This window comes from Microtus oregoni, unplaced genomic scaffold, assembly GCF_018167655.1.
Source record: "Microtus oregoni isolate MIOR12 unplaced genomic scaffold, Mior012 000034F_ref0000314, whole genome shotgun sequence".
NCBI lineage: Eukaryota > Metazoa > Chordata > Mammalia > Rodentia > Cricetidae > Microtus > Microtus oregoni.
The window spans coordinates 13,903,174-13,924,831 of record NW_024543093.1 but is presented as its reverse complement, the minus strand read 5'-3'; the positions used below and the strand labels follow the sequence as shown (position 1 = coordinate 13,924,831).

Sequence of the window (21,658 nt, the reverse complement as noted above, 5' to 3'; positions counted from 1 at the left end):
AGAGAATAGTGGGCATGAAAGACTTAGTATTTAATAAGCTATTAGGAAGCCATTCTGGGGGGCTGGAGAGATGGCTCAGTGGTTAAGTGCACTGACTGCTCTTCCAGAAAAACTGGGGTTCAATTCCCAGCACCCACATGGCAATGCACAGCTGTCTGTAACTCCAAGATCTGTCACCCTCACACAGACATACATGTAAGCAAAACACCAATGCACATAAAATAAAAATAAATAATAAGTCATTCTGGCCTGTCAGGTATGAACCCCACAAATTACCTATAAGATGGGATGAAACAATCTCCCCTTTCACATGTTATAAAAGATACCCACCATCTCTCAGTCATTTTATGGAGTCTGCATTTATCAAATGGCTGTAGCTGTCATACAGTGTATTTAATAAACTTCCTACTTTTGCCTTTCCCTTTTGGTAAATTTATTTACAGCCCATGTTTCGATGTCACCTCACAAGATTGAGGCTGGGGAGATGGCTCAGTAGTTAAGAGCATTTGATACTCATTTAAATTAGTCAGATTCGATTTCTAGAACCATGTGGTAGTTCACAATTGTCTGTAACTCCAGTTTCAGGAGATATAATGCCTATGCCCTCTTCTGGCCTGCAAGGGCACCAAGACATGTATGCAGGCAAAATACCCACACTACCTTAGCTAGGGTTTCTATTGCTGTGAAGAGACACCATGACCACGATGACTCTTTTAGGGAAACTGTTTAATTGGGGTGCCTTGCTTATAGTTCAGAGATTTAGTTTATTACAGTCATGGTGGGAAGCAAGGAAGCTTGCAGTCAGACATGGTGCTAGCGAAGGAGCTGAGCATTCTTACATCTTGACTCACAGGCAACAGGAAGTGATCTGAGACACTAGGCGTGACTTACCTATATGTGAGACTCCCCCAAAGCCTGCCTCCACAGTGATGCACTTCCTCCAACAAGGCCACTCCTTCTTCAACAAAGCCACATCTCCTAATAGTGCCATCCCTTTGGGGACCATTTTCATTCACACCACCACACAAAATAATAAAATGAAAAAAAATAAAATAAAAGTAACGAACCTCCTCCCAAAAAGCACACCTCTTCCAACATGCCCGCCATAAGTACATACAAGCAAAAACAACTATGGAATCCAGTTTGTGTTGGTCAACTGCTGGGGCCTGTTCTGGAGTGTGATTGATGTTCCCAGTGTAAAAAATATTAAAGAAATATGATTTAAATTAAAGAAATAGAAGAAATTAAAGAAATATGATTTTCCCTCTCCCAGTAATTGTTAGTTGCAAATAGCTTCTTGGCATGGGGTGGGACTTTGTGAGGACTTCCCCTTCTCTACTGAGATTTTTGTCTGTCTTGATTGAGTTCATGCAGGTTTTATGCATGCTGTCTCAGTCTGAGTTCAAATGTGTGTCAGCTCTGCTGTGTCTGGAAAAGACCGTTTCCTTGAAGTCATCCCCCACCTCAGACTCTTACAACCATCCCACTGCCTCTTCTGTAGGTAGAGATCTCTACCAAGTCATCCCCCACCTCAGACTCTTACAACCATCCCACTGCCTCTTCTGTAGAGATCTCCACCAAGTCATCCCCCACCTCAAACTATACAATCATTCCACTGCCTCTTCTGTAGAGATCTCTCCCTTAATGACTTTTCTTTTCCTTTTTTGATTTTTCAGCCGAGACAGTAAGAAAGATGATTTACTGTACATGAGTTATACTTGACCACAAGTGAGAACAGAACTAGTTCAGAATGCCGCAGGTCCAGGGCAGAGGGCTGGCAGGGACTGTTTTAGTCTCTCAGATGGTCTCTGTAAGATGGAGATGTTCCAGATCCACTGAAACTTATTGTCAATAGTATCACACAGTTCAACAACTTGTACCAGCATTCCAGCCTTCAATATCCCTTAGCTCCTTCAGCCTTTGTGGAAACACGAGCTAAATTACTTGGACCTCTGCCTCATCTTCTCTTGTGCTTCAGCCTGCACATACGTTTCTTCCTCCACTGTGTTCTCATGGCTCAGGAGTATCAAGGAAGGTGAAACTAAGGCAGAGAGTCATTGGGAATGGGCATGTCTTCTGAAACTCAAAGCCTACCTTCAGTGCCACGCCTCATCCAACAAGGCCACTCCTCCTAATCCTTCCTAAGCAGTTCCCACGAGCTGGAGACCAAGTAGTCAAACAAATGGGTATTCTTATTCAAACCTGTTGAAATAGGAGCAGCGGGGCTGCGTCCTGGCACCCAGCCGCCCACATGGCTAGCTCTAGCTTATGCCCCAAAATAATTACACGGAAACTGTATTCTTTTAAACACCGCTTGGCCCATTATATCTAGCCTTATCTCGGTTAACTCTCGCACCTGGACTAGCCCATTTCTTATAATCTGTGTAGCCCACGAGCTGGCTTACCAGGAATGATCTTAACCTGCGTCTGCCTGGAGTGGGAGAATCATGGCGACTCACTGACTCAGCTTCTTTCTCCCAGCATTCTGTTCTGTTTACTCCTCCCACCTATGTTTTAACCTATGAGGGCCAAGCAGTTTCTTTATTGCTTAACCAATGAAATCAACAGATTGATATATGACACTCCCACATCACAAACCACCATAATCTTTAGGGGAGGATTGTAACAAAAACATCCCACCTAGAACTGAGGGATCCAAGGCTCTTATTTTCTGCACACTCTCTAGTTGTGGGTATCTATGTTAATTACCATCTTCTCCGATGAGAGTTGAACTATAGGTATAGCTGATTTATGGGTATAGCAATATGTCTTATGCTATGTTCATTTATCAGAATAATGGTAGTAGGTTTTCACCTACAGCCTATGACCTATCTAGTATCAGGTTCTTGGCCTTATTAACGGTTTTAAGTAAGAGCTTCATCTCATGAAGCATGACTTAAATCCAACCAAAAACTGGTTGGTTACTCCTATAACATTCATGCTACTACTGTACCAGTAGACACATCTTGTTGGCAGGGCACTATTGTGGCTCAAAGGGTCTAGAGGCGGGTGAGATGAGTAATTACTTTCCTCTTTAGTAGCATAAACGCTTCTTCCAGCACTATGAATACTAGCCAGTGGGGTGAAGCTTCTGGGTGAGTAGCAGCTTTATTTCTTCATGTTCCTTGACATAGTATGTGATGTCTTTAGCGATAAGGTCTTATCAGGTTGTGGAGGGTAACCAGTAGCACTAGCAATAGCCTGTACTACTTAGAGATCTGTTTATTGTTCTAAAAACAGTGGAACCTGAGAGAAAGGAGCCTAAAAATAAGTCAAACTAAAGTCCATGCAATAGCCAACTTTATTCAGATCATCAGACAATTTATACTCTGGGAATTAAGAACGGTACGTGAGCAAAGTTCTTATGTGTTCTAGCTATGTATAATCACAAGGACAAGCTGCACATGGCAAACGCAAATAATAACAGCCAATTGTAGTGAATAAGCTTAAGTAAACTTCACTCCTTTTTGCTACACCTGGGAGGGACACAAAAACAATTCCAATAACAATTCTGTGTTTTTGAAGAAACTAAGGTCACAAGACTCTTGTTTTTTAGAGTTTTCTCACAAGCACGCAGAATTGATTTCATCCTTGGGCCATGTTCCAACAGGGTCTATGGGTCCTCTTTGGCAAATGGCTCAAAAAGATGTAACTCATTCTTAGTCCTGGGGTTTTATTTGGTAGACTATGATGTCACGTTGGGACATTGTCTTTATGTGATAACTGCATTTAAGTACCTCTTATATATTTATATATTTTAGGAAGCATCTATAATAGTAGTTTCGATTTGGCTTTTCAAAAGATCTTCAGTGTTAGTGTTCCCTTCCCATATTTTATCCATTTCTCTGCCTCCTCACCTCATCTTAGCTTCTAATTCTAATTTCCTTTTTATCCCTTTATAACATTATTTGAATATCCCCCCCCCCTCGTAGCGAGCAGCATAGAGCCACACCTGATGGAGATGTATAATCAACTCCTATGGCTAAAGTCTGACTTATGCCTGATCACGCAATGATCATCAGCTGCTTGCATATGCGTGAACCTATGGGCAGTGCCCACCTGGCAATCTGGGATTGGCAGCCCATGCCTACTTAAGGGCTGGGAGAGGTTTGCCCCAGGGGGAGAGAGGGGAAGAGAGAGAGAGAGAAAGTGAATAAAGTCCTGGAATAAACTGCAGTGAGAAGAGCTCCGGTGGTCGCATCATCCTTGCTGGACGAGGTGGGGCGTGACAGTACCCCCCCCTCAGAAATCACTTACTAGCTATAGATTATACATTAAAGGAACTGCTTTCAAACACAGAACAGGAGACCAGTAACAGTCCTGATTGTCCTAGAACTCACTTTGTAGACCAGGTTGACCTCAAATTTACTGAGATCCTCCTGCCTCTACCTCCTAAATGCTGGGTTTAAAGGTGTGCAACACCACCGCCCATTCTTTTTTTTTTAAAATGAATCTCTTTTTTATTATTTATTGTTTTTCATGCATGTATGTCTGTGTGAGAATGCCAGATCCCTGGAACTAGAGTTACAGACAGGTGTAAGCTACCTGTCTGTGAGGGTGCTGGGGACTGACCCTAAGTCCTCTGGAAGAACAGCCAGTGCTCTAACCACTGAACCACCCCTCCAGCCCCTAGGAGACCATAATTCTATGACTCAGGCAAACTTCCCATCTCTTAATTGGGCATTTCTCCTTAAATTTTTATTTTATTATAAAAACAAACAAATCAAAAAGGTTATTATTATTTTGTGTGATTGCGTATGATACATGTGTGCAGTCACGCATGTTATAGCATGTGTATGGAGGTCAGATCCTGGCTCTCTCCTTCCACCTCCATGTGAGTGTCAGGGATGAAACTCAAGTCATCAGGCTTCAAGCCAAGATTTTTTAAAAAATAGAATTTACTTAGAAAGCCCAGAGCTAGAATTTTTTTTCTAATTTTTATTTTATGTGCATTGGTGTTCTGTCTGTGTTTGAATGTCAGACCCCCTGGAACTGTAGTTACAGGCAGCTGTGAGCTTTGAAAGAGCAGCCAGTGATCTTAACTGCTGAGCCACCTCTCCAGCCCCATTTGTTTGTTTGTTTGTTTAAGACAGGTTTCTAGCCCTGGATGTCCTAGAACTCCCTCTATAGACCAGGCTGGTCTTGATCTCAGAGATTCAGCTGCCTCTGCCTCCTGAAAGCTGTGTTTAAAGACCTGGGCCACTAAACCCAGTGTCAGTTGGGTTGTTTGTTTTCATTTCTGTTTCTGGTCTTCTTTTCAATGACTGGACTCACAAAGGAAAACCTTCTGGGTAGATGGACAAACAATCGATTGTAGGATATATGCCACGATGTCATGACATAATATATGGAGACATATCTGCACAGAGAAACATTAGGTCCTTCCAGACCATTACAGAAAAAAAAAAGAAAAGAAAAGAAAAGAAAAGAAAGAAAAAAAAACTTATATAGCAAACTCGCTCCAGACAGTGTAGAGCATCTTCAGGCACTCCCGATCTCTCCTGGTTTCTCTGATTCCTGAAGCATCAGTAAAGCTCGCCAAACTCTCCAAGATATGGAAGCCTTCCATTGCATCCATGAGCCACCTGAAACAAGAAAATAAAACAAAATCTACAGGGCTCAACTGCACAGAGTTGTTAGAACAGAAAGAAATGGTGTCTCTGTCTCCATTTTCTGGCAGCAGGGATGGATCACACCCCACAGTCTCTGCCTCAGTAAACAGAACGAGATGGAATTAAAATCTACAACGCCAGTGGCTTGGGTAGAAGGGTATTTCGCATCTTCTGCTTCTCCTTGCTGAGAACCGAAGCTACAAACAGGCATTTCTCTTCATCTCTCTTATCCTGGAATGTGTTTACAAAAACTTTTACTTCCCATTCCTCGCTCCATCATGCCTCGCAGCTGCACAAGCTGGACAATCAAATGTGTAGCTCGACTCAGGCTGTGGATGCTTTCTCCTGGTTTCCTGCGTCTGCCTCTGTGTGGGGCTCCTGTCATAGCCTTTTGGACCAGTCTGCTTGTGTGACCAGTGCTCCCCACGCCTGCCACCTGCAGGCGCCTGAGGCCCTGTCCCAACTCCAGGCCAGACAGAGGCCTCAGTATCATTGAGCAGGACCGGAAGTGGCTTAGGGCAGCAGCTTGTGGTTAGCATTTGCAGGAGGTACCTCCCGCGTCGAGTGATTTCTAGACTCTTTGTGGTTAGAGCCTGAGCCATTAGTTCTGGGTAGGCCAATTAAGGAGACAAGTAATAGTGAAAAGCAGAAAAAAGAGATTTTTTTTTTCTCCCCAGCATGACTTTGGCCAGAGAATAAGGATTGGAGACTGAAACATCAATATTATTACAAAAAAGAATCCGGTTGGGAGAGAAAAGAGTGAAATCCCTTCCTCCACCTAGGCAGCATACAAAACAATGGAGCATGTACAGGCCAGAGTGCAGAGAAAGACTGTGTCCTAATTAACATTATCAGCTCATCACAGCCTAGGGTTATCTGAGATGACAGCCCCAAATGATCATCCAGGTCAGATTTGCCAGTGGATATAGACTTGGGGTCTTGATTATTAATTTATAGAGAAGGGGCCAGTCAATATGTCATAGGCTGTATGAAGTCAAGCAGTGGTGGTACATGCCTTTAATCTCAACACTCAGGAGGACCTCTGTGAGTGTGGGGCCAGATCTCCAGACAGTAAAACAGTGAACAAAAGCATTGCAGACAAATGCTCAGAGAAACAGGAAGGGAAAATACTGCCCAAGAGAAGACATGGATCCTTTACAGGAAGTGGGCAAAGTTACCTGGCTTTGCCTCATGGACCACGTACATGGTTCATGATATGTCCACATACTTGACTAGAGCAAAAGAAAGGGGTCTACTCTGTGGAGGCCCAAAAATGTGGGCCCATTTTCACCTTGTCTGATGGTCAGAGAGTGAGAAGTTGCTCAAATAATCAACAGGCATAGTTTCACATCCCAATTCAGGATGTGAATGTTTGGTTCTTGAACACTAAAATAGCTCATTTGAGTAGGTCCATGCCATCCCGACAGGTGGTCAGGATATGCAAATGTACTTCTGCTCCTTCTTTTGTAACTGTGAGGTCATCTAGGGAAGGGCAGCCTTCAGGATACATGATCTAGAGCAGCTTCACTACCTAGACAACAGAATGCTAATGATTTGATGTCTCAGAGTGATAAAGAGATTTATTGTTTGAGTTATCCTTTGAATCATGTTAATAAAGTCTTTTGCTATCGTCTCCCCCTCCCCCCATCTACATTTGGCATAAAAGCTGTGAAAAATAAATGCAGCAATTTCAGTAATCACTGGAATGTCCTCCCAGTATTATTCTATAGTTTCTGTCTTATTATTTTTCATGCATCTTCATATTCTTTACTAATATTTCAAGATTCCCATGCCCCTACCATGGTAAGAGATATTTTTGTCAAGGCTGGTCCATGACACTACTCTCCTGGGGGAGTAAATTTACAATGACACTTGTCTACCCTGAGTATTTGATCTAAGGTAAAAGCCTTAGGAGTTAGGCACTAATTACTTATTTAAGATATGGTTGGGCAGTGGAGGCTCACACCTTTAATTCCAGCACTTCAGAGGCAAAGACAAGCAGATCTCTGTGAGTTGAAGCCAGCCTGGTTTGCAGAACAAGTTCTGGGACAGCCAAGGCTACACAGAGAAATTCTGTTTTGAAACAAGCAAACAAAACCCAAGTTATCACAACCCACTGGACCAGCCTCTGAGTCCTTAGGGCTTGTCTGCTATTACGGGGGAAATTTTGCTTCTTGGTTTGGCCTTTTTTATGTTGACCTTTTTGTCCCTACACATGTGTCTGTGTGTAGAACAGGAGTGGGAAGCAGGGACACAGGAAACTGGTGCAGATGTGACTGAAGGGGTGGCTACTGGGGAGGTGGCATTTTCTGGATAGTGTTTTAATGTGAAATGCACAGTTTCTGTGAAGGCCCAGCTTAGGGAAAGCCTTCAACAGTGGAGTCTTGTGGAGAAAGTGTTTCTGTATTCCCGAGGTTAGGTGAAAATGTTCAAAGGAAACCCTTACCCCAAACCAGGGCCACTTGACAGGCCCAAGTCATCAAGAAATGTGCTGCCCATGTAGTTCCTGGAAATCAGCTAGCCCCTAAGATGTGCCTGGAGCCTGGCTGGTGTGGGAGGTCCTTCTGTCTATGTGTTGCTTTTATTGGTTAATGAATAAAGAACTGCTTTGAGCCTATGGCAAGAGCAGAACAGAACTGGGTGGGAAATGCTAGGCTGTATGCTGGGAGAAAGAGGGTGGAGTCAGAGAGAAGCCATGGAATTGATGGAGACAGACACTGGGAAGCTGGGAATTTTACCTGGCAAGCCATGTGGTCATATACAGATTAATAGAAATGGGTTAAACTAATATAAGAGTTAGCCAATAAGAAGCTAGAGCTAATGAGCCAAGCAGTGATTTAATCAATACAGTTTCTGTGTGATTATTTTGTGTCTAGGCTAGCTGGGTGGCCGGGAGCCAACAAGCGGCCCTTCTCCAACACCTGGCAATTCAAAAAACCCTGAAATCTGGCTTATCTCTCACTTTGCAGTTTAAAAAAAATAAGAAGTAGTTTCTGTGTCAGGTGAAGCCAGGCCCTCCCCCTCTCTACTCTCCATATACACTGACTCTCAAGATCAACTAGCCCACTCTCCTGTACCCCAGGACACTAAGCCCCAGGGTTTGGAGGGGGCATTTGTAACAGGGCCCCAGATCTTAGCACAACTGACTCCATGATGGAAGTGCCATCCACCTGTAGAACTCAGCACATAGACAGCACCACTAGCCAAAAGGAAAACAAAGACCTAATCCATGGAAACCCACAGTTCTGGGAAAACCTTTACAGGAGTCAGAGAAACTGGGGGAAGGCCAGGCCCACTTCAGTCCTTGGGGTGTAGTTTAGGTTGGCACATGGGTATGCCAGCCAGAAAGACTCTAACAGCTACTGAGAGATGCTGAGAAAACCTAGCAATGACTGCTTTAGTACATTAACAGGCACCTCAGCCTTTTGTTCTGGGTTTGATACCTAATATGGATTCTTGTTTTTATTTGAGGCCAGTTTTTCACTATAAATTCCACTTTCTCCCTGACTTGAATAATTGTCATCACTTGCTTGTGTGTTTTTGAGTTATTGATTGAATATGGGATTGAGAAAGCCCTGGGCACCTGACTCATTTTAAATTCTGAGGTGAAAAAATACCAGTGTAATAAGAAATCAGCAAATGAAAATGAATAATAAGCTAGAAACAGCAAGAGCAGACTGCCCCCTCACCCCCACTCCAAGACAGGCTTTCTCTGTGTAGCCCTGGCTGTCCTGGATCTCAGTCTGTAAAACAGGTTGGCCTGGAACAGAGAATGTCCTTCCTCCAGAGTGCTGGGATTAAAGACTTGTGCTGCCACTGCCCAGGTGAGAGTAGACTTTTATTAGCCTGAGAAACTGAGACCTCCAAACCTGAACACACTGTGCAGGTGCTGAGAATTAATTTTTGCAATAGAGGTGTGGGGGAGGGGCATCCTGGCTTCAAGATGCTCAGAAACTGGTTTTCTGGGCAAGCTGATTTTCTTTCTCTTTTCTTCTTTTCTCTTTCTTTCTTTCTTTCTTTCTTTCTCCCTGTTAATTGCAGGGCGAAAGGTAAACCAGATTGCCTGTTTTTGTAAATGCCATGGATGGAAGGATCGCTGCAGTCTTGGGCAGGTTGGTGGTGGGGTTGTGGGGTGATGGGGGCAGGGCATTTCCTTTAATGAGGCCCGCCCTCCTTCTGCAGCAGGACCAGCCTATTCAAGGCGGCCCTTTGAGTTGTCTCCATGGTAACCGAGTCTGGAATTCTTTAAACTCTTGCTGTCACAGCACTCTGAGGGGGAAGAAGTAGGAATTGTTCTGAGCAAGTGGAGGCCAGGACAAATTATGCTTAAATAATAGGAATTATTTCCCCCAGACAGGGATAAAAAGCTAGGGCCTAGAAAAAGCTTGTGTCTCCTGTCACTAGAGTTCCAGGACTTGAAGCAAGAACTCATTGGCCTATCAGAAAATTACTGGAGTGCATGAACTGGCCAATGAGGAGTGTGTTTCTTAGGTGCGGGAAGCTGCCTGACCAAGGTCCGTTAGTTTCCTCGCCCATCCCCCAGCCCCCTCACCTCACATTAGGCACTTGTGTATTCTTTGTAAGCAGATCCTAGATCCCAGGCCTATATATCAAAGTCGCCTTCACTGACAGGAGCGGGAGGAGGACACCAGAACACTCTGTGACTGGAGATGGTAAGTTTGGCCCGCATCTTGGATGTAGGGAAGATGGATACTGCATACAGAAACTTCAAGGAGACCCGGCCTTCCAAAGCAGCTGAGTCTGCAACTTTGGACTCTGCTGGGCCGCACTGCCCGGGTCCCTCTGGGTGGAGCTGGGTGATCAGGTAGAGTTGCGGTCCTGTTTCTTGTTGAGCGCTCAGTGCTGCTGCGTCTCGGGTAAACTGGGCACCCACAGGGCAAAGAGTCCTGGGGAACCGTGGGATTCGGACTGGGGCTCATGTGTAGGGTGTGTGTGTGTGTGTGTGTGTGTGTGTGTGTGTGTGTGTGTGTAGGGGGTGGAGGTGTGTGTGTGTAGGGGGTGGAGGTGTGTGTGTGTGTGTGTAGGGGGTGGAGGGGTGTGTGTGTGTGTGTGTGTGTGTGTGTGTGTGTGTGTGTGTGTGTAGGGGTTGGAGGACCTGCCTGGATGGTGAAGATTAGGACACTGGATCTGCTGCGCTCTTCGAAAAACCTCGCCACACTCCTTGCAGTGAGTCTCAGGGCGCAGATACCCAGAGCGCCTGTGACTCTCGGTGTGAAAAAAATGAGGCAGACACGATCTCCATGGACTTTGACCGATTTATTGGAAAAGCGAGGAACCTTTCTAGTAGGAAGCTTGAGTGCCCGAGGGTCTGAGGGACGTGTATACACATAGGTAGCCACCAGGAAGTTACACCTATTTTTGTGATTTGTCTGTGTCTGTGTTTGGGGGAGGGTGTTTTGATACCCGGACAATATTGTTTCTACACATGAAGCACACGCACTCTCCAGGGGCTTATTTATTCTCAAGCAACTTAACTGATACGTTAGAGACTTAAGCCCCGTTTTGCTTTTTAAAAGAAAGAAAAGAGGGGGCTGGAGAGATGGCTCAGTGGTTAAGAGCACTGACTGCTCTTCCAGAGGTCGAGAGTTCAATTCCCAGCAACCACATGGTGGCTCACAACCATCTGTAATGAGATCTGGCGCCCTCTTCTGGCATGTGGGCATGCATGGAGGCAGAATGTTGTATACATAATAAATAAATAAATCTTTAAAAAAAAAAAAAAAAAAAAAAAGAAAGAAAGAAAAGAAAAGAAATGGAAAGGAAAGAAAAGAAAAGAACAAACCAGGCACTTAGGAACTTTGCTGATGGAATTCTCTTTGACAGTAGCTCACTGATTCTCAACCTTCCCAATGCTGTGACCCTTTAATACAGTTCCTCGTGCTGTGGTGACCCCCAAGCATAAAATTATTTTCGATGCTACTTCAGAACTATAATTTTGCTACTGTTATGAACGTAATGTAAATATCTGATATTCAGGATATCTGCTATTCAACCCCCGTGAAAGGGCCGTTCAGTCCCCAAAAGGTTAAGATCACAGGTTGAGAAACACTGGAGTAGTTCACGCATCCCAGACACGGAACATGTCAAGACTATGCACATTTCAGAGTGGTTCCGAGGAGGGTAATAGTTCCCATTTTTCTTTCTGAATCTGCTAAACAAGCTTTCTTTAATGCTTCGGGCTTCCCTCCTATTATTCTGCCTTCCCCATTCTTTCTCTAAAGCCTCCATCTCAGCTATGTAACTGATTGCCCACCATGTGGGGGACCTCCTTGACAGTTTAGAATGGTGGTATGGCCTTCTTCCTTCTCTCCTCCATTCTATTCCTCTGTGCTGTACTGATAGTTTACAGCTTGCTTGCCCTGCAGGTTTTCATTTAAACATTAATAAAAATTGTCCTTGAGCTTTAAAAGCAAGCAAACAAAACCCTTTTTCTTTTGACTTGGAAGGCGACAAAAGCACATAGCATTTAGTGCCTCTGTCATGTTCATGTTGTGGTTTCTTCCTTCTGGGAAGTTGAAAGCACAGAGTCCATGTGCTAAATCTCTCACTGCCTTGAAATGTAGGGGTGGTGGAGCCTCACAGAACCACCCAGACTGGGCTTAGAGCTGTTATGTGACAGAATTTTTCTGGGGATACTCAATTCAGTGCACATCTACTCACCTTAGAAAGGAGCCCAGAATAGTCCCAAATATTACTGAACCAGAGTCCAGTTGATGAGCCAATGTGTGTTTATTTTGGGGCTACTAACGGAATTATGGAGGGGCCTTGCAAACAGCAGAGACAACTCAAAAGCAGCTGCTTCAGCAGAAAGCCCGCCCCAGCCTGGGGGAAGACACCCTGCCCCTCCCCCCACACACCCTTAATCTCTTCAGTTCCTCTCAGCTTCCACGGGGCCACAGGTCCAACATCTCTTCCAGCAGTTTGGCTGGACAGAGGTTCCATCCCAGGGGTTTTTATTCTCTTTTATACAGCTGATTGGGATGCTCCACAGCCTTCCAAGTTTCTGTTCTTTCTGGATTTGTGACCTTTTGTTTACCTGCTTGGGGCTAACATTTCAGTTTGAAGGGACACACCATACAAGAGCTAGTTTGTTGTTTGTTTATTTATTTTAATATTATTATTATTTTTTTAATTTATTTGGTTTTTTGAGACAGGGTTTCTCTGTAGCTTTGGAGCCTGTCCTGGAGCTAGCTCTTGTAGACCAGGCTGACCTCGAACTCACAGAGATCTGATTGCCTCTGCTTCCCAAGTGCTGGGAGTGGTCCTGACCTGGCATGCTGGGATTTGGAGTCCAGACCAATACAACTCCCTGGTCTGGGGGCTGGGATGAATGCAAGGGGCTGGGGGGCTACACTCCTAACTTAACAGAAACCATATCAGTTCCTAACATCCCAAGATATTTCATTTTTGTATCTCCCAAGATGGTTTAGATAAAACGCTGCAGTTCCAGTTCCCTGAGGGGTGCAGCGGCAGGCCACGAGGGCCAGAAGGTCCCTGGCAGGGAGCCACATAGCAGGGGAGAGACAGAGACAGATAGGCACGCCATGCAGAGTGAGGTTGGATATTTATTTAGTGGGTTATGGACAGGAAAGGGAAAGGGGGAAGGGGAGAAGAAGAGGGAGGAGAGAGAAAGAGAAAGAGAGAGAGAGAAGCAAGAGAGAAAGGGGAGAGTGGCAGGGAGAGGAGAGGAGACCTTACCTCTTCAGGAGAGGAATGAAAAGGAAGGGGCTCAAAGGCACACTTGCCTCTGTAGAGGAGAGGGAGAGAGAGTGGGTGGGGCTTGTCTCTTAAAGGGACAGGACCATTACAACACTGAGTTTAAAAATTTATGTTTTCTAAGCCTGGAGAGATAATGAGCATTTTGGAGCTCATACTGCTCTTTCAGAGGTCCCAGGTTCTTTTTGCAGCACACATATCTAGTAACTCAAAATTGTTGAAACTCTGGGCCCAGGGAGATTAGACACTCTTTCCTGGCCTCTGAGAACATGTGAGGGCCTGACTTTGCAATCTTGATTTTAAAGAAAGGGCTTCATCTTAAGCCATATAATGAACGGGAGCTGATCCCAGCTCCAGAAATGTGCTGTGATAGCGAAATTTAAACAGATACCCTGAAAATAGCCAATTAAGGAGTTAGGGAGCAGGGTTATAAAATTTAAAGAGGTCCAGATGTTCCTAGAAGGCATCTTGTACTTGAAGATACCTTGTCAGTTATTAATGTCTCTTTATTAGGGTTTTCTTGCCAAAAATACCCATTGGTTTCAGAAACTACCTTACCCTATGCCCTCCTTACCCAATTCCAAGACGAAAAGACATGAACTCCCCTGGTTATGGCATTTCTCCTTTAAAGTTTCCCCCTTCCCCAGGCTTGCCATTGCACTTTTCTCACCCATGCATTGGTGCACACTTCATTAGTGTGCACTGCCTTGGTGTGCACTGCCTTGGTGTGCACTGCCTTGGTGTGCACTGCATTGGTGTGTACTGCATTGGTGTGCACTGCATTGGCGTGCTCTGCATTGGTGTGTACTGCATTGGTGTGCACTGCATTGGTGTGCTCTGCATTGGTGTGTACTGCCTTGGTGTGCACTGCATTGGTGTGTACTGCATTAGTGTATACTGTAGTGGTGTGCACTGCCTTGGTGTGTACTGCCTTGGTGTATACTGTCGTGGTGTGCACTGCCTAGGTGTGCACTGCATTGGTGTGTACTGCCTTGGTGTGCACTGCATTGGTGTGCACTGCATTGGTGTGCACTGCATTAGTGTATACTGTAGTGGTGTGTACTGCCTTGGTGTGCACTGCATTAGTGTATACTGTCGTGGTGTGCACTGCCTTGGTGTGCTGAAGGCGTAAATCATAAACAATGCCACATCAGTTTGGAATTATGATTAATAGGGTGGTATTTATTTAAAGGGGAAAAAACTTACAGATCACCGTCAGCCCTCTGCGCAACCAGGAAGGGAGTCTAGTCACCTCGGAGCAGGAAGTGAAGAGAGAGAGAGGAGAGGGAAGTGGCCGCTTTTTTAAAGGGAGAGAGACCATGCCCCAATGGGCTGGTATCTCAGCAGCGATAGGCTGGAGGAGTGGGAGGACCTCCCGTAACAGTGTGCACTGCCTTGGTGTGCACTGCATTGGTGTATACTGTCGTGGTGTGCACTGCCTTGGTGTGCACTGCCTTGGTGTGTACTGCGTTGGTGTGCACTGCATTGGTATATACTGTCGTGGTGTGTACTGCATTGGTGTGCACTGCCTTGGTGTGCACTGCCTTGGTGTGTACTGCCTTGGTGTGCACTGCATTAGTGTGCACTGCATTGGTGTGCACTGCTTTGGTGTGCACTGTATTGGTGTGTACTGTCGTGGTGTGCACTGCCTTGGTGTATAATGTCGTGGTGTGCACTCCCTTGGTGTGCACTGCATTGGTGTGCACTGCTTTGGTGTGCTTTACATCAGAATCTGGTTCTGTGGAGTTTCTTTGTGGGGATCAGTAACTTGGGCATAACAAACACCACACTCTCATGCATACACACACACACACACGAAATAAAACTAAAGTCTTGTAAAAAAGAAAAAGAAAATAACACTTTATGCCCCTTGTCAATGCTGTTTCTTCAATTAGCCTATCATAATGACTTTACATTGCAAAGTAGAAGGATTTGGGGCTAATTTCAGAGTTGTAATTTATGTGAGGACTCACTAGTCTTTGTCTAGTTATTTTGAATTACAATTATTATTTTTGAAATATGTAAGCAAGGTTAGAGATCTTGGGGTTCCTGGAGGTAATGAGTTACAGGCCACGCAATGTAGGTGTTGAGATTCGAACTGAGGTCCTCTGCAAAGGCAGCAAATGCTATTGAACCATCTCTCCAGCTGAGACTCACTCATCTTACAAATGGATTTGGTACTGTGTTTACAATATAAAGATATGAACACAAGTGGACAATATTTATGTACATGTAGGGGCTATAAAGATAACTCTCAAAGTTTTTATGGCTTTTACTTGGAGTATGATTTGTCAGTTTTTATGCTAGCCTGTTAATTGATTATTATTTATTGTCTTAATGAGTCTTAATCTGAATTGAGTCCATTTAAGGGCATGAGTTTGAATAGGAACAATGCAGAGAACTAAGATGCAAGGACATGGATACTACCCTGATCCCTAAAAGCTTGGAGCAACAATTTGGTTTTGGCTTTATTTATTTTGTTTTTGTTCTTTGAGACAAGGTTTCTCTCTGTGTAACTGTTCTGACTGTCCTGTAAACCAGGCTGACCTCAAACTTACAGAGATCCATCTGCCTCTGGTCCCCGAGGGCTGGGATTAATGTGCCACCACCACCTGGCTTTTTTATTTTTAAAGGTACTATTTTTTTTATTTATTCTTTTAGAATTGTATACATGTAGACAATACATTTGAACATATTCACACAAACCTCACTCTTTCTCCTAACTTCTCCATCCCTCCATACTCCACTAAACATTTTATCTTTTTATTTATTTATTTTTAATCTACTGCTAAAATCTACTGTTCGGTTTCTGTTGGTCTTTTATGCATGCTTGCAAGACCATGCACTAGAGCATAGTTGATTTACAGAGGGCCATACCTTTAAAGCAAACTGACTCTCCCCTGCTAGCAGCCTTTAATTGATGATAGCTCCTCAAATAATGCTGGAATGTTGACTTGCTTGATCTTATGCAGACAAACCCAGGTGCTGTTATTTTAGAGTGTAGTCCAGTCATGCCCAGTAGGCACAGTTTTACAGTCATTCTGCCCCTTCCTCTCCAATGTTCCCTGAGCCTGAGGGGCCAGGATGGGGATAGAGGTGTGTTGCGGATACCTATTCTTGCCTGAGCACGCCACACACACACACAGTCATTCAGTTCACATTGAACAGTTGTGGGTTCCTGTGGTAAGCCATGTCCACTGAACACAGAAACATCTCTCATGAAACTAAGATAGTTATTTTGGAAGTGTTAGCACAGAGTAAAATAGTAGATTTACTTCTCAGGTCTATGACCTCTTCAGTTCTTGGTCAGATTTACAGGTCCAGATTTGGTTTTCCTTTTGCGGAGTGGGGCTTAAATCCATGCAGAATGCGATCTGTTACCCGTTAGTTGATGACCTGTGGCTTCCAGGAGTGAGCATAGTGCCCTGTGGAGGAAACTGGTTTTGACATTTATTATAGGCATTCAGGCAGTTAATGGCTTTGGTAAACATTTTACTTTGAGTGTGTTTTAGGAATTTTAGAGGTGAGATGTTGGTGAACTAGACCCTTGTCTAAGAATATGTGCCATATTTTGATGGTTTCATTATCCAGCGACTTTCTCAAGACAACAACAAAACACAATGTAACAGAGTGATGGGCTAGTAAGACTGAACACCTGAGAAGAGGAATCCAGCTGCGGAATTGGCTCCACCAATCTGACCTGTGCACACGTCTTCGGGGCATTTCCTTGGTTGTTAATTGATGTAGGAGGGACTGCTCCAATGTGGGTGTTGCCATCCCAGATCAATGGGGCCTGACTTGTACAGGGAGGAATGCCCAGCAAGCCAGTGAGCAGTATTCATCTCTGCTCTCTGTCTCAGTTCTTGCCTGCATGCTGCTTACTTGAGCCTTCTGCCTTGGCTGATGGTGAACTGTAATCTATATAATCACTTTCCTGCCCAAGTTGCATTTGGTCATGGTGATACAGCAACAGCAAGTAAAATAGGACACTAATAAAAGGAATTAGTTGTCAGGGGGCCTATTTGGTGTTTGACTAAGGACAAACCAAGGAACCCAGATACATACTTTGTAATACTGGCCTTTAGTGCAACCACAGAACAAGTATTCAGGTTTCTAACCAGTTGTAAGAAGAAGTATTAACCACCTAAGCAGGGAAAGGCACTTGCTATGCAACCCTGGTGGGCAGAAGTCAATCTCTAGAACCCTTGCTAAGCTAGGAAGAGAAAACCAAGTCCCACAAGTTGTTGCTGATCTTCACTAGAGTACTGTGGCATGCTCACACTCGCTCGCTACACTCATGCTCTCCACACATAATACACCAGATCAAGGTTTTAGCAAGATGTACACATACTGTCTTCTGGGTCTAGAGAGATAGCTTAAGGGTTAAGAGTTCTGACTGCCTTTCCAGAAGTCCTGGGTTCAATTCCTGGCAACCACATGGTGGCTCACAACCATATGTAATGAGGTCTGGTGCCCTCTTCTTACCTGCAGGCATACATGTATGCAGAATGCTCTATACATGATAAATTTTAAAAAATCTTATAAACAAAAACCAAATACTGTCTACCAAACGAGGTAATGCAAAGTCATAATCTAAAGACTATACTGGGTTCTAATCAGATTGCAATCCTCTGCTTACCATGCGAAATTATTGCTAAGATTCCTAGGGAGAACAGGTATTGATATTTTTAACTTGGGGTATAGTTGTCATCAACTATATGAGAAATCTATCTTACTCTTTGCAGGTATGGGATGAAGGAATCACTCTAGATCTCCTTTCTGAGATACCAGAAGAACTGCTGTGTTCAGCATTTTTCTAAGCACATTTTTTTTAAGGACAGCTGGTGGGTAGTAGAAGTCGGAATTTGTGATGAGAGTAGTTAGGAAGATGAGATGCCGAAAGAGAAACTAGAAAATTATCTGCACCAGAGCTCGTGCTGTCCTGATGTTTCCTTCCCAGAAAGCTCCAGTTTACTTGTAGCATTTGTGTTTGGGGAATCTTAGTCTGTATGAGCAGTACAGTGTGATGATCAAGACAACATGAACACTTGTGGAACATAGTGTCATGTCAACTTCTTATTAATCCTGTGTGCGTCTCCAGGACCATGGGGCTGACTGTCCTGGAAATATATGTGTGTGCTTTTAGGAGCCAGTGACCTTTGAGGATGTGACTGTGAAGTTCACCCGGGAGGAGTGGGCTCTGCTGGATCCATCCCAGAAGCAGCTGTACAAAGATGTGATGCGGGAAACCTTGAGGAACTTGGCTTTTATAGGTACCTGAGCATTGCCTTTTCTAGTCCACCACAGGGCAAGTGTTTCTAGTTTATCCGTGCTGATGTATGAATTGGATTATGGAAGGGGGATGGAGGGGAATATGTCACCTAAATCATGACTGTAGCTGGCATCCAATATTTTCTCTATAATTAATAGTTGGTAATTTTCTCTGGGTCTGCATTTTAGGAAAGAAGTTGGGAAAACAGAAGGTTGTAAAAGAGTATGAAAATCTCTGGAGAAAACTAAGGTAATTTGTTTCCAAAGAGATAGCCGTATTTCAGAGTGCTGGTACAATAGAACAGTTTACTAAGACGTAAAAGATGTATATGATATCCAGCATCAGATCAATTTCATCTCAAGAGAATTTCTCTCAATATTTGTGTCTTAAACATCAGCACTAGAAGTTGTCAAATATTGCAATATTGAAAATGGTACAATGTTGATTTTTTTCTCATAGTTCATATATACAAACTTTATGCCATACCAAGTGTCTTTGTTTGGCTTTGTATCGCTGTGCTGAAGACCATGAACCAAAGCAACATGGGGAGGAAAGGGTTAACTACACCTTGTAGTCCACAGTTCATGATCAAGAGAAGTCAGGGCATGACCTCAAGCAGGAGCCTCTAGGTGTGAACTGAAGTCAGATGCTGTAGAGGGATTTTATTTACTGTCTTGTTCCTCTTGACTTGCTCAGTTTGGTGTCTTGTATATCATGTGGCCATTAACCCCAGACTGATTCTGTAGGCTGGTGGCTTCCATATCAATCATCCATTATGAAGAGCTGCACAGGCTTCCTTACATGCCAAATCTGGAGGGGGCACTTTTCTCAATTGAAGCTCACTCAGATTTCTCTACATTTCAGCAAGCTCGCAAAATATTGACCAGTACAATTGACCCCTTGTCAGCTTGACACACAAGTGAAGCCCTGTTTTGAAACACACACACACACACACACACACACAAAATCATGATTTTGATTGACACTACTGCACATCCAAACATCCAAAATGTGAATAAGATTTGGACTGAAATTTGTGTTGAAATGTTACATAAATATTTGATGTTTTCAAAGAGACATACCCCATCAAACATGAATAGTATTGTTTCTATTGTAGCTGCCCTTGATAGTCTTGGAAATCATGCAGTCCAAACATGTTACAGACTTTTCCCAGCATGAAACCAACATTTCCTTTGTTCAGTCATTAGTGAACCAAGTCTTAGTCCTGTGCTCTCCACCTGTTTTGCAGCAGCCAACTGGAAGAGAAATATTTTAAGTATAAAGAAACTCGCCATTCTGAAAAAATCCTCAGCTGTATTCCAGAACCTTCTGTGAACCTGAAATCTTGTCCAGGACTTGCCACACGTGAAAAGCATGTGTGTGAAGAAGGAAGCATTGGCCGTTCATCTCTAGGTGTGCCCCTGAACCATCAGGAAGGACAGAAACCTCGTGAAGACCAGAACTATCGACAGAAATTGTATAAACATAAGGGGTTTAAAGGCAGCTCCAGTTCTCCTCTGTCCCTTCAGACACATAAAAGTGCTCACACTGGAGGGAAGCCTTTAAAAAATAAGAACCACAATGGTCTTCCTTGTCCACGATCTGGCCAAAGGAATGAAGAACATGACCATGCAAAAAACTCTCATGTTTGCAAGCAATGTGGGAAAGGCTTCTCCCATCCCCGTACTTTACAAAGGCATGAGAAGATTCACAGTGTTAAGAAGCCCTACATGTGTGAACAGTGTGGGAAAGGCTTTGCTCGGTTAGGTAACCTTCTAAGACATAAGATGAATCCAAATTGTGAGAAGGCTTTGCTGTGTAATCATTGTGGGAAAACTTTTTCTCGTTCTTCTTGCCTTCGAAGACATGCAAGAATTCACAGTGGTGAGAAACCCTATGAGTGTGAGCAGTGTGGGAAAACTTTTCTTCATTCTGTTTACTTTCAAATTCATAGACGTATTCACACTGGAGAGAAACCCTATGTATGTAAGCAATGTGGGAAAGCCTTCACTGCTTCTCGTTACCTTAATATACATGAACAAAATCACACTGGGGAAAAGCGTTATATATGTAAAGAGTGTGGGAATGCCTTCTCATTTTGGAATCAATTTCAAAAACATAAAGTAACTCACAGTGGTGTGAATCCCTATGTCTGTAAACAATGTGGCAAAAACTTCACTTGTTCCGGTTCTTTAAAAACACATGAGAGAATCCACACTGGTGAGAAGCCCTATGTGTGTAAGCACTGTGGAAAAACTTTTGCTCATTTTGGTAACCATAAAAGGCATGAAAAAATCCACACTTGATAGAGGTCCTACACATGGAAGCCATGTGCGAAGATTTTAAATGAGTACAGTTCCTTTGAATTCCATAATAAAATGCATACAGGAGAGAAAACCTGCAAGTGTAAGTCATCTGAGAGGGCTTTTGCTTCTTCTTTCTTCATTTTGAAGCCATGGAAGGAATCACTATGGGAAGAAACCCTGTGTGTGTTTGAAACATGCGAAAGCTTTCAGTTCTGAGAGTTCTCAATAACTCTTAGTGCAGCAAAATCCTATGAATGTAAGCAGCGTAGGAAAGCCTACAGTTGTTTATTTGAGGCTCAAGAATGTGAGAGAAACCACAGCAGCCAAAGACCCTATGAATGTAAGACATTCGGGAGACGTTATTTGAAGACATCTCATTTGGCACTAACTTGTAGTAGAATTAATAAGTAATACGAGAATGCCTTCTCTTTGTTAGCTCTCACAGAAATCAAACCACAAGAGAGTGCTTATGCTAACATATGGGGAAATGTAAAGTCTTAATAGAAGTTGTTCTTTTGAGTCAATATAGCTTTTAGTACTAGAAGATCCCTTCAAATACATGGAAGCAGACACACTGGAGAAAAGTCCTTCAAATACATGGAAGCAGACACTGGAGAAAAGTCCTTCAAATACATGGAAGCAGACACACTGGAGAAAAGCCCCTTAAATACATGAAAGCAGACACACTGGAGGAAAGCCCTTTGGAGAAAAGCTACAAGTAACATGATAAA

The 21,658-nt window shown here is 43.7% G+C and overlaps 1 pseudogene; it reads left to right on the top strand.

Moving 5' to 3' along the window:
• Window positions 1–10,318: 10,318 nt before the first annotated feature.
• Window positions 10,319–21,338, top strand: LOC121432322 (annotated as a pseudogene).
• Window positions 21,339–21,658: the final 320 nt, after the last annotated feature.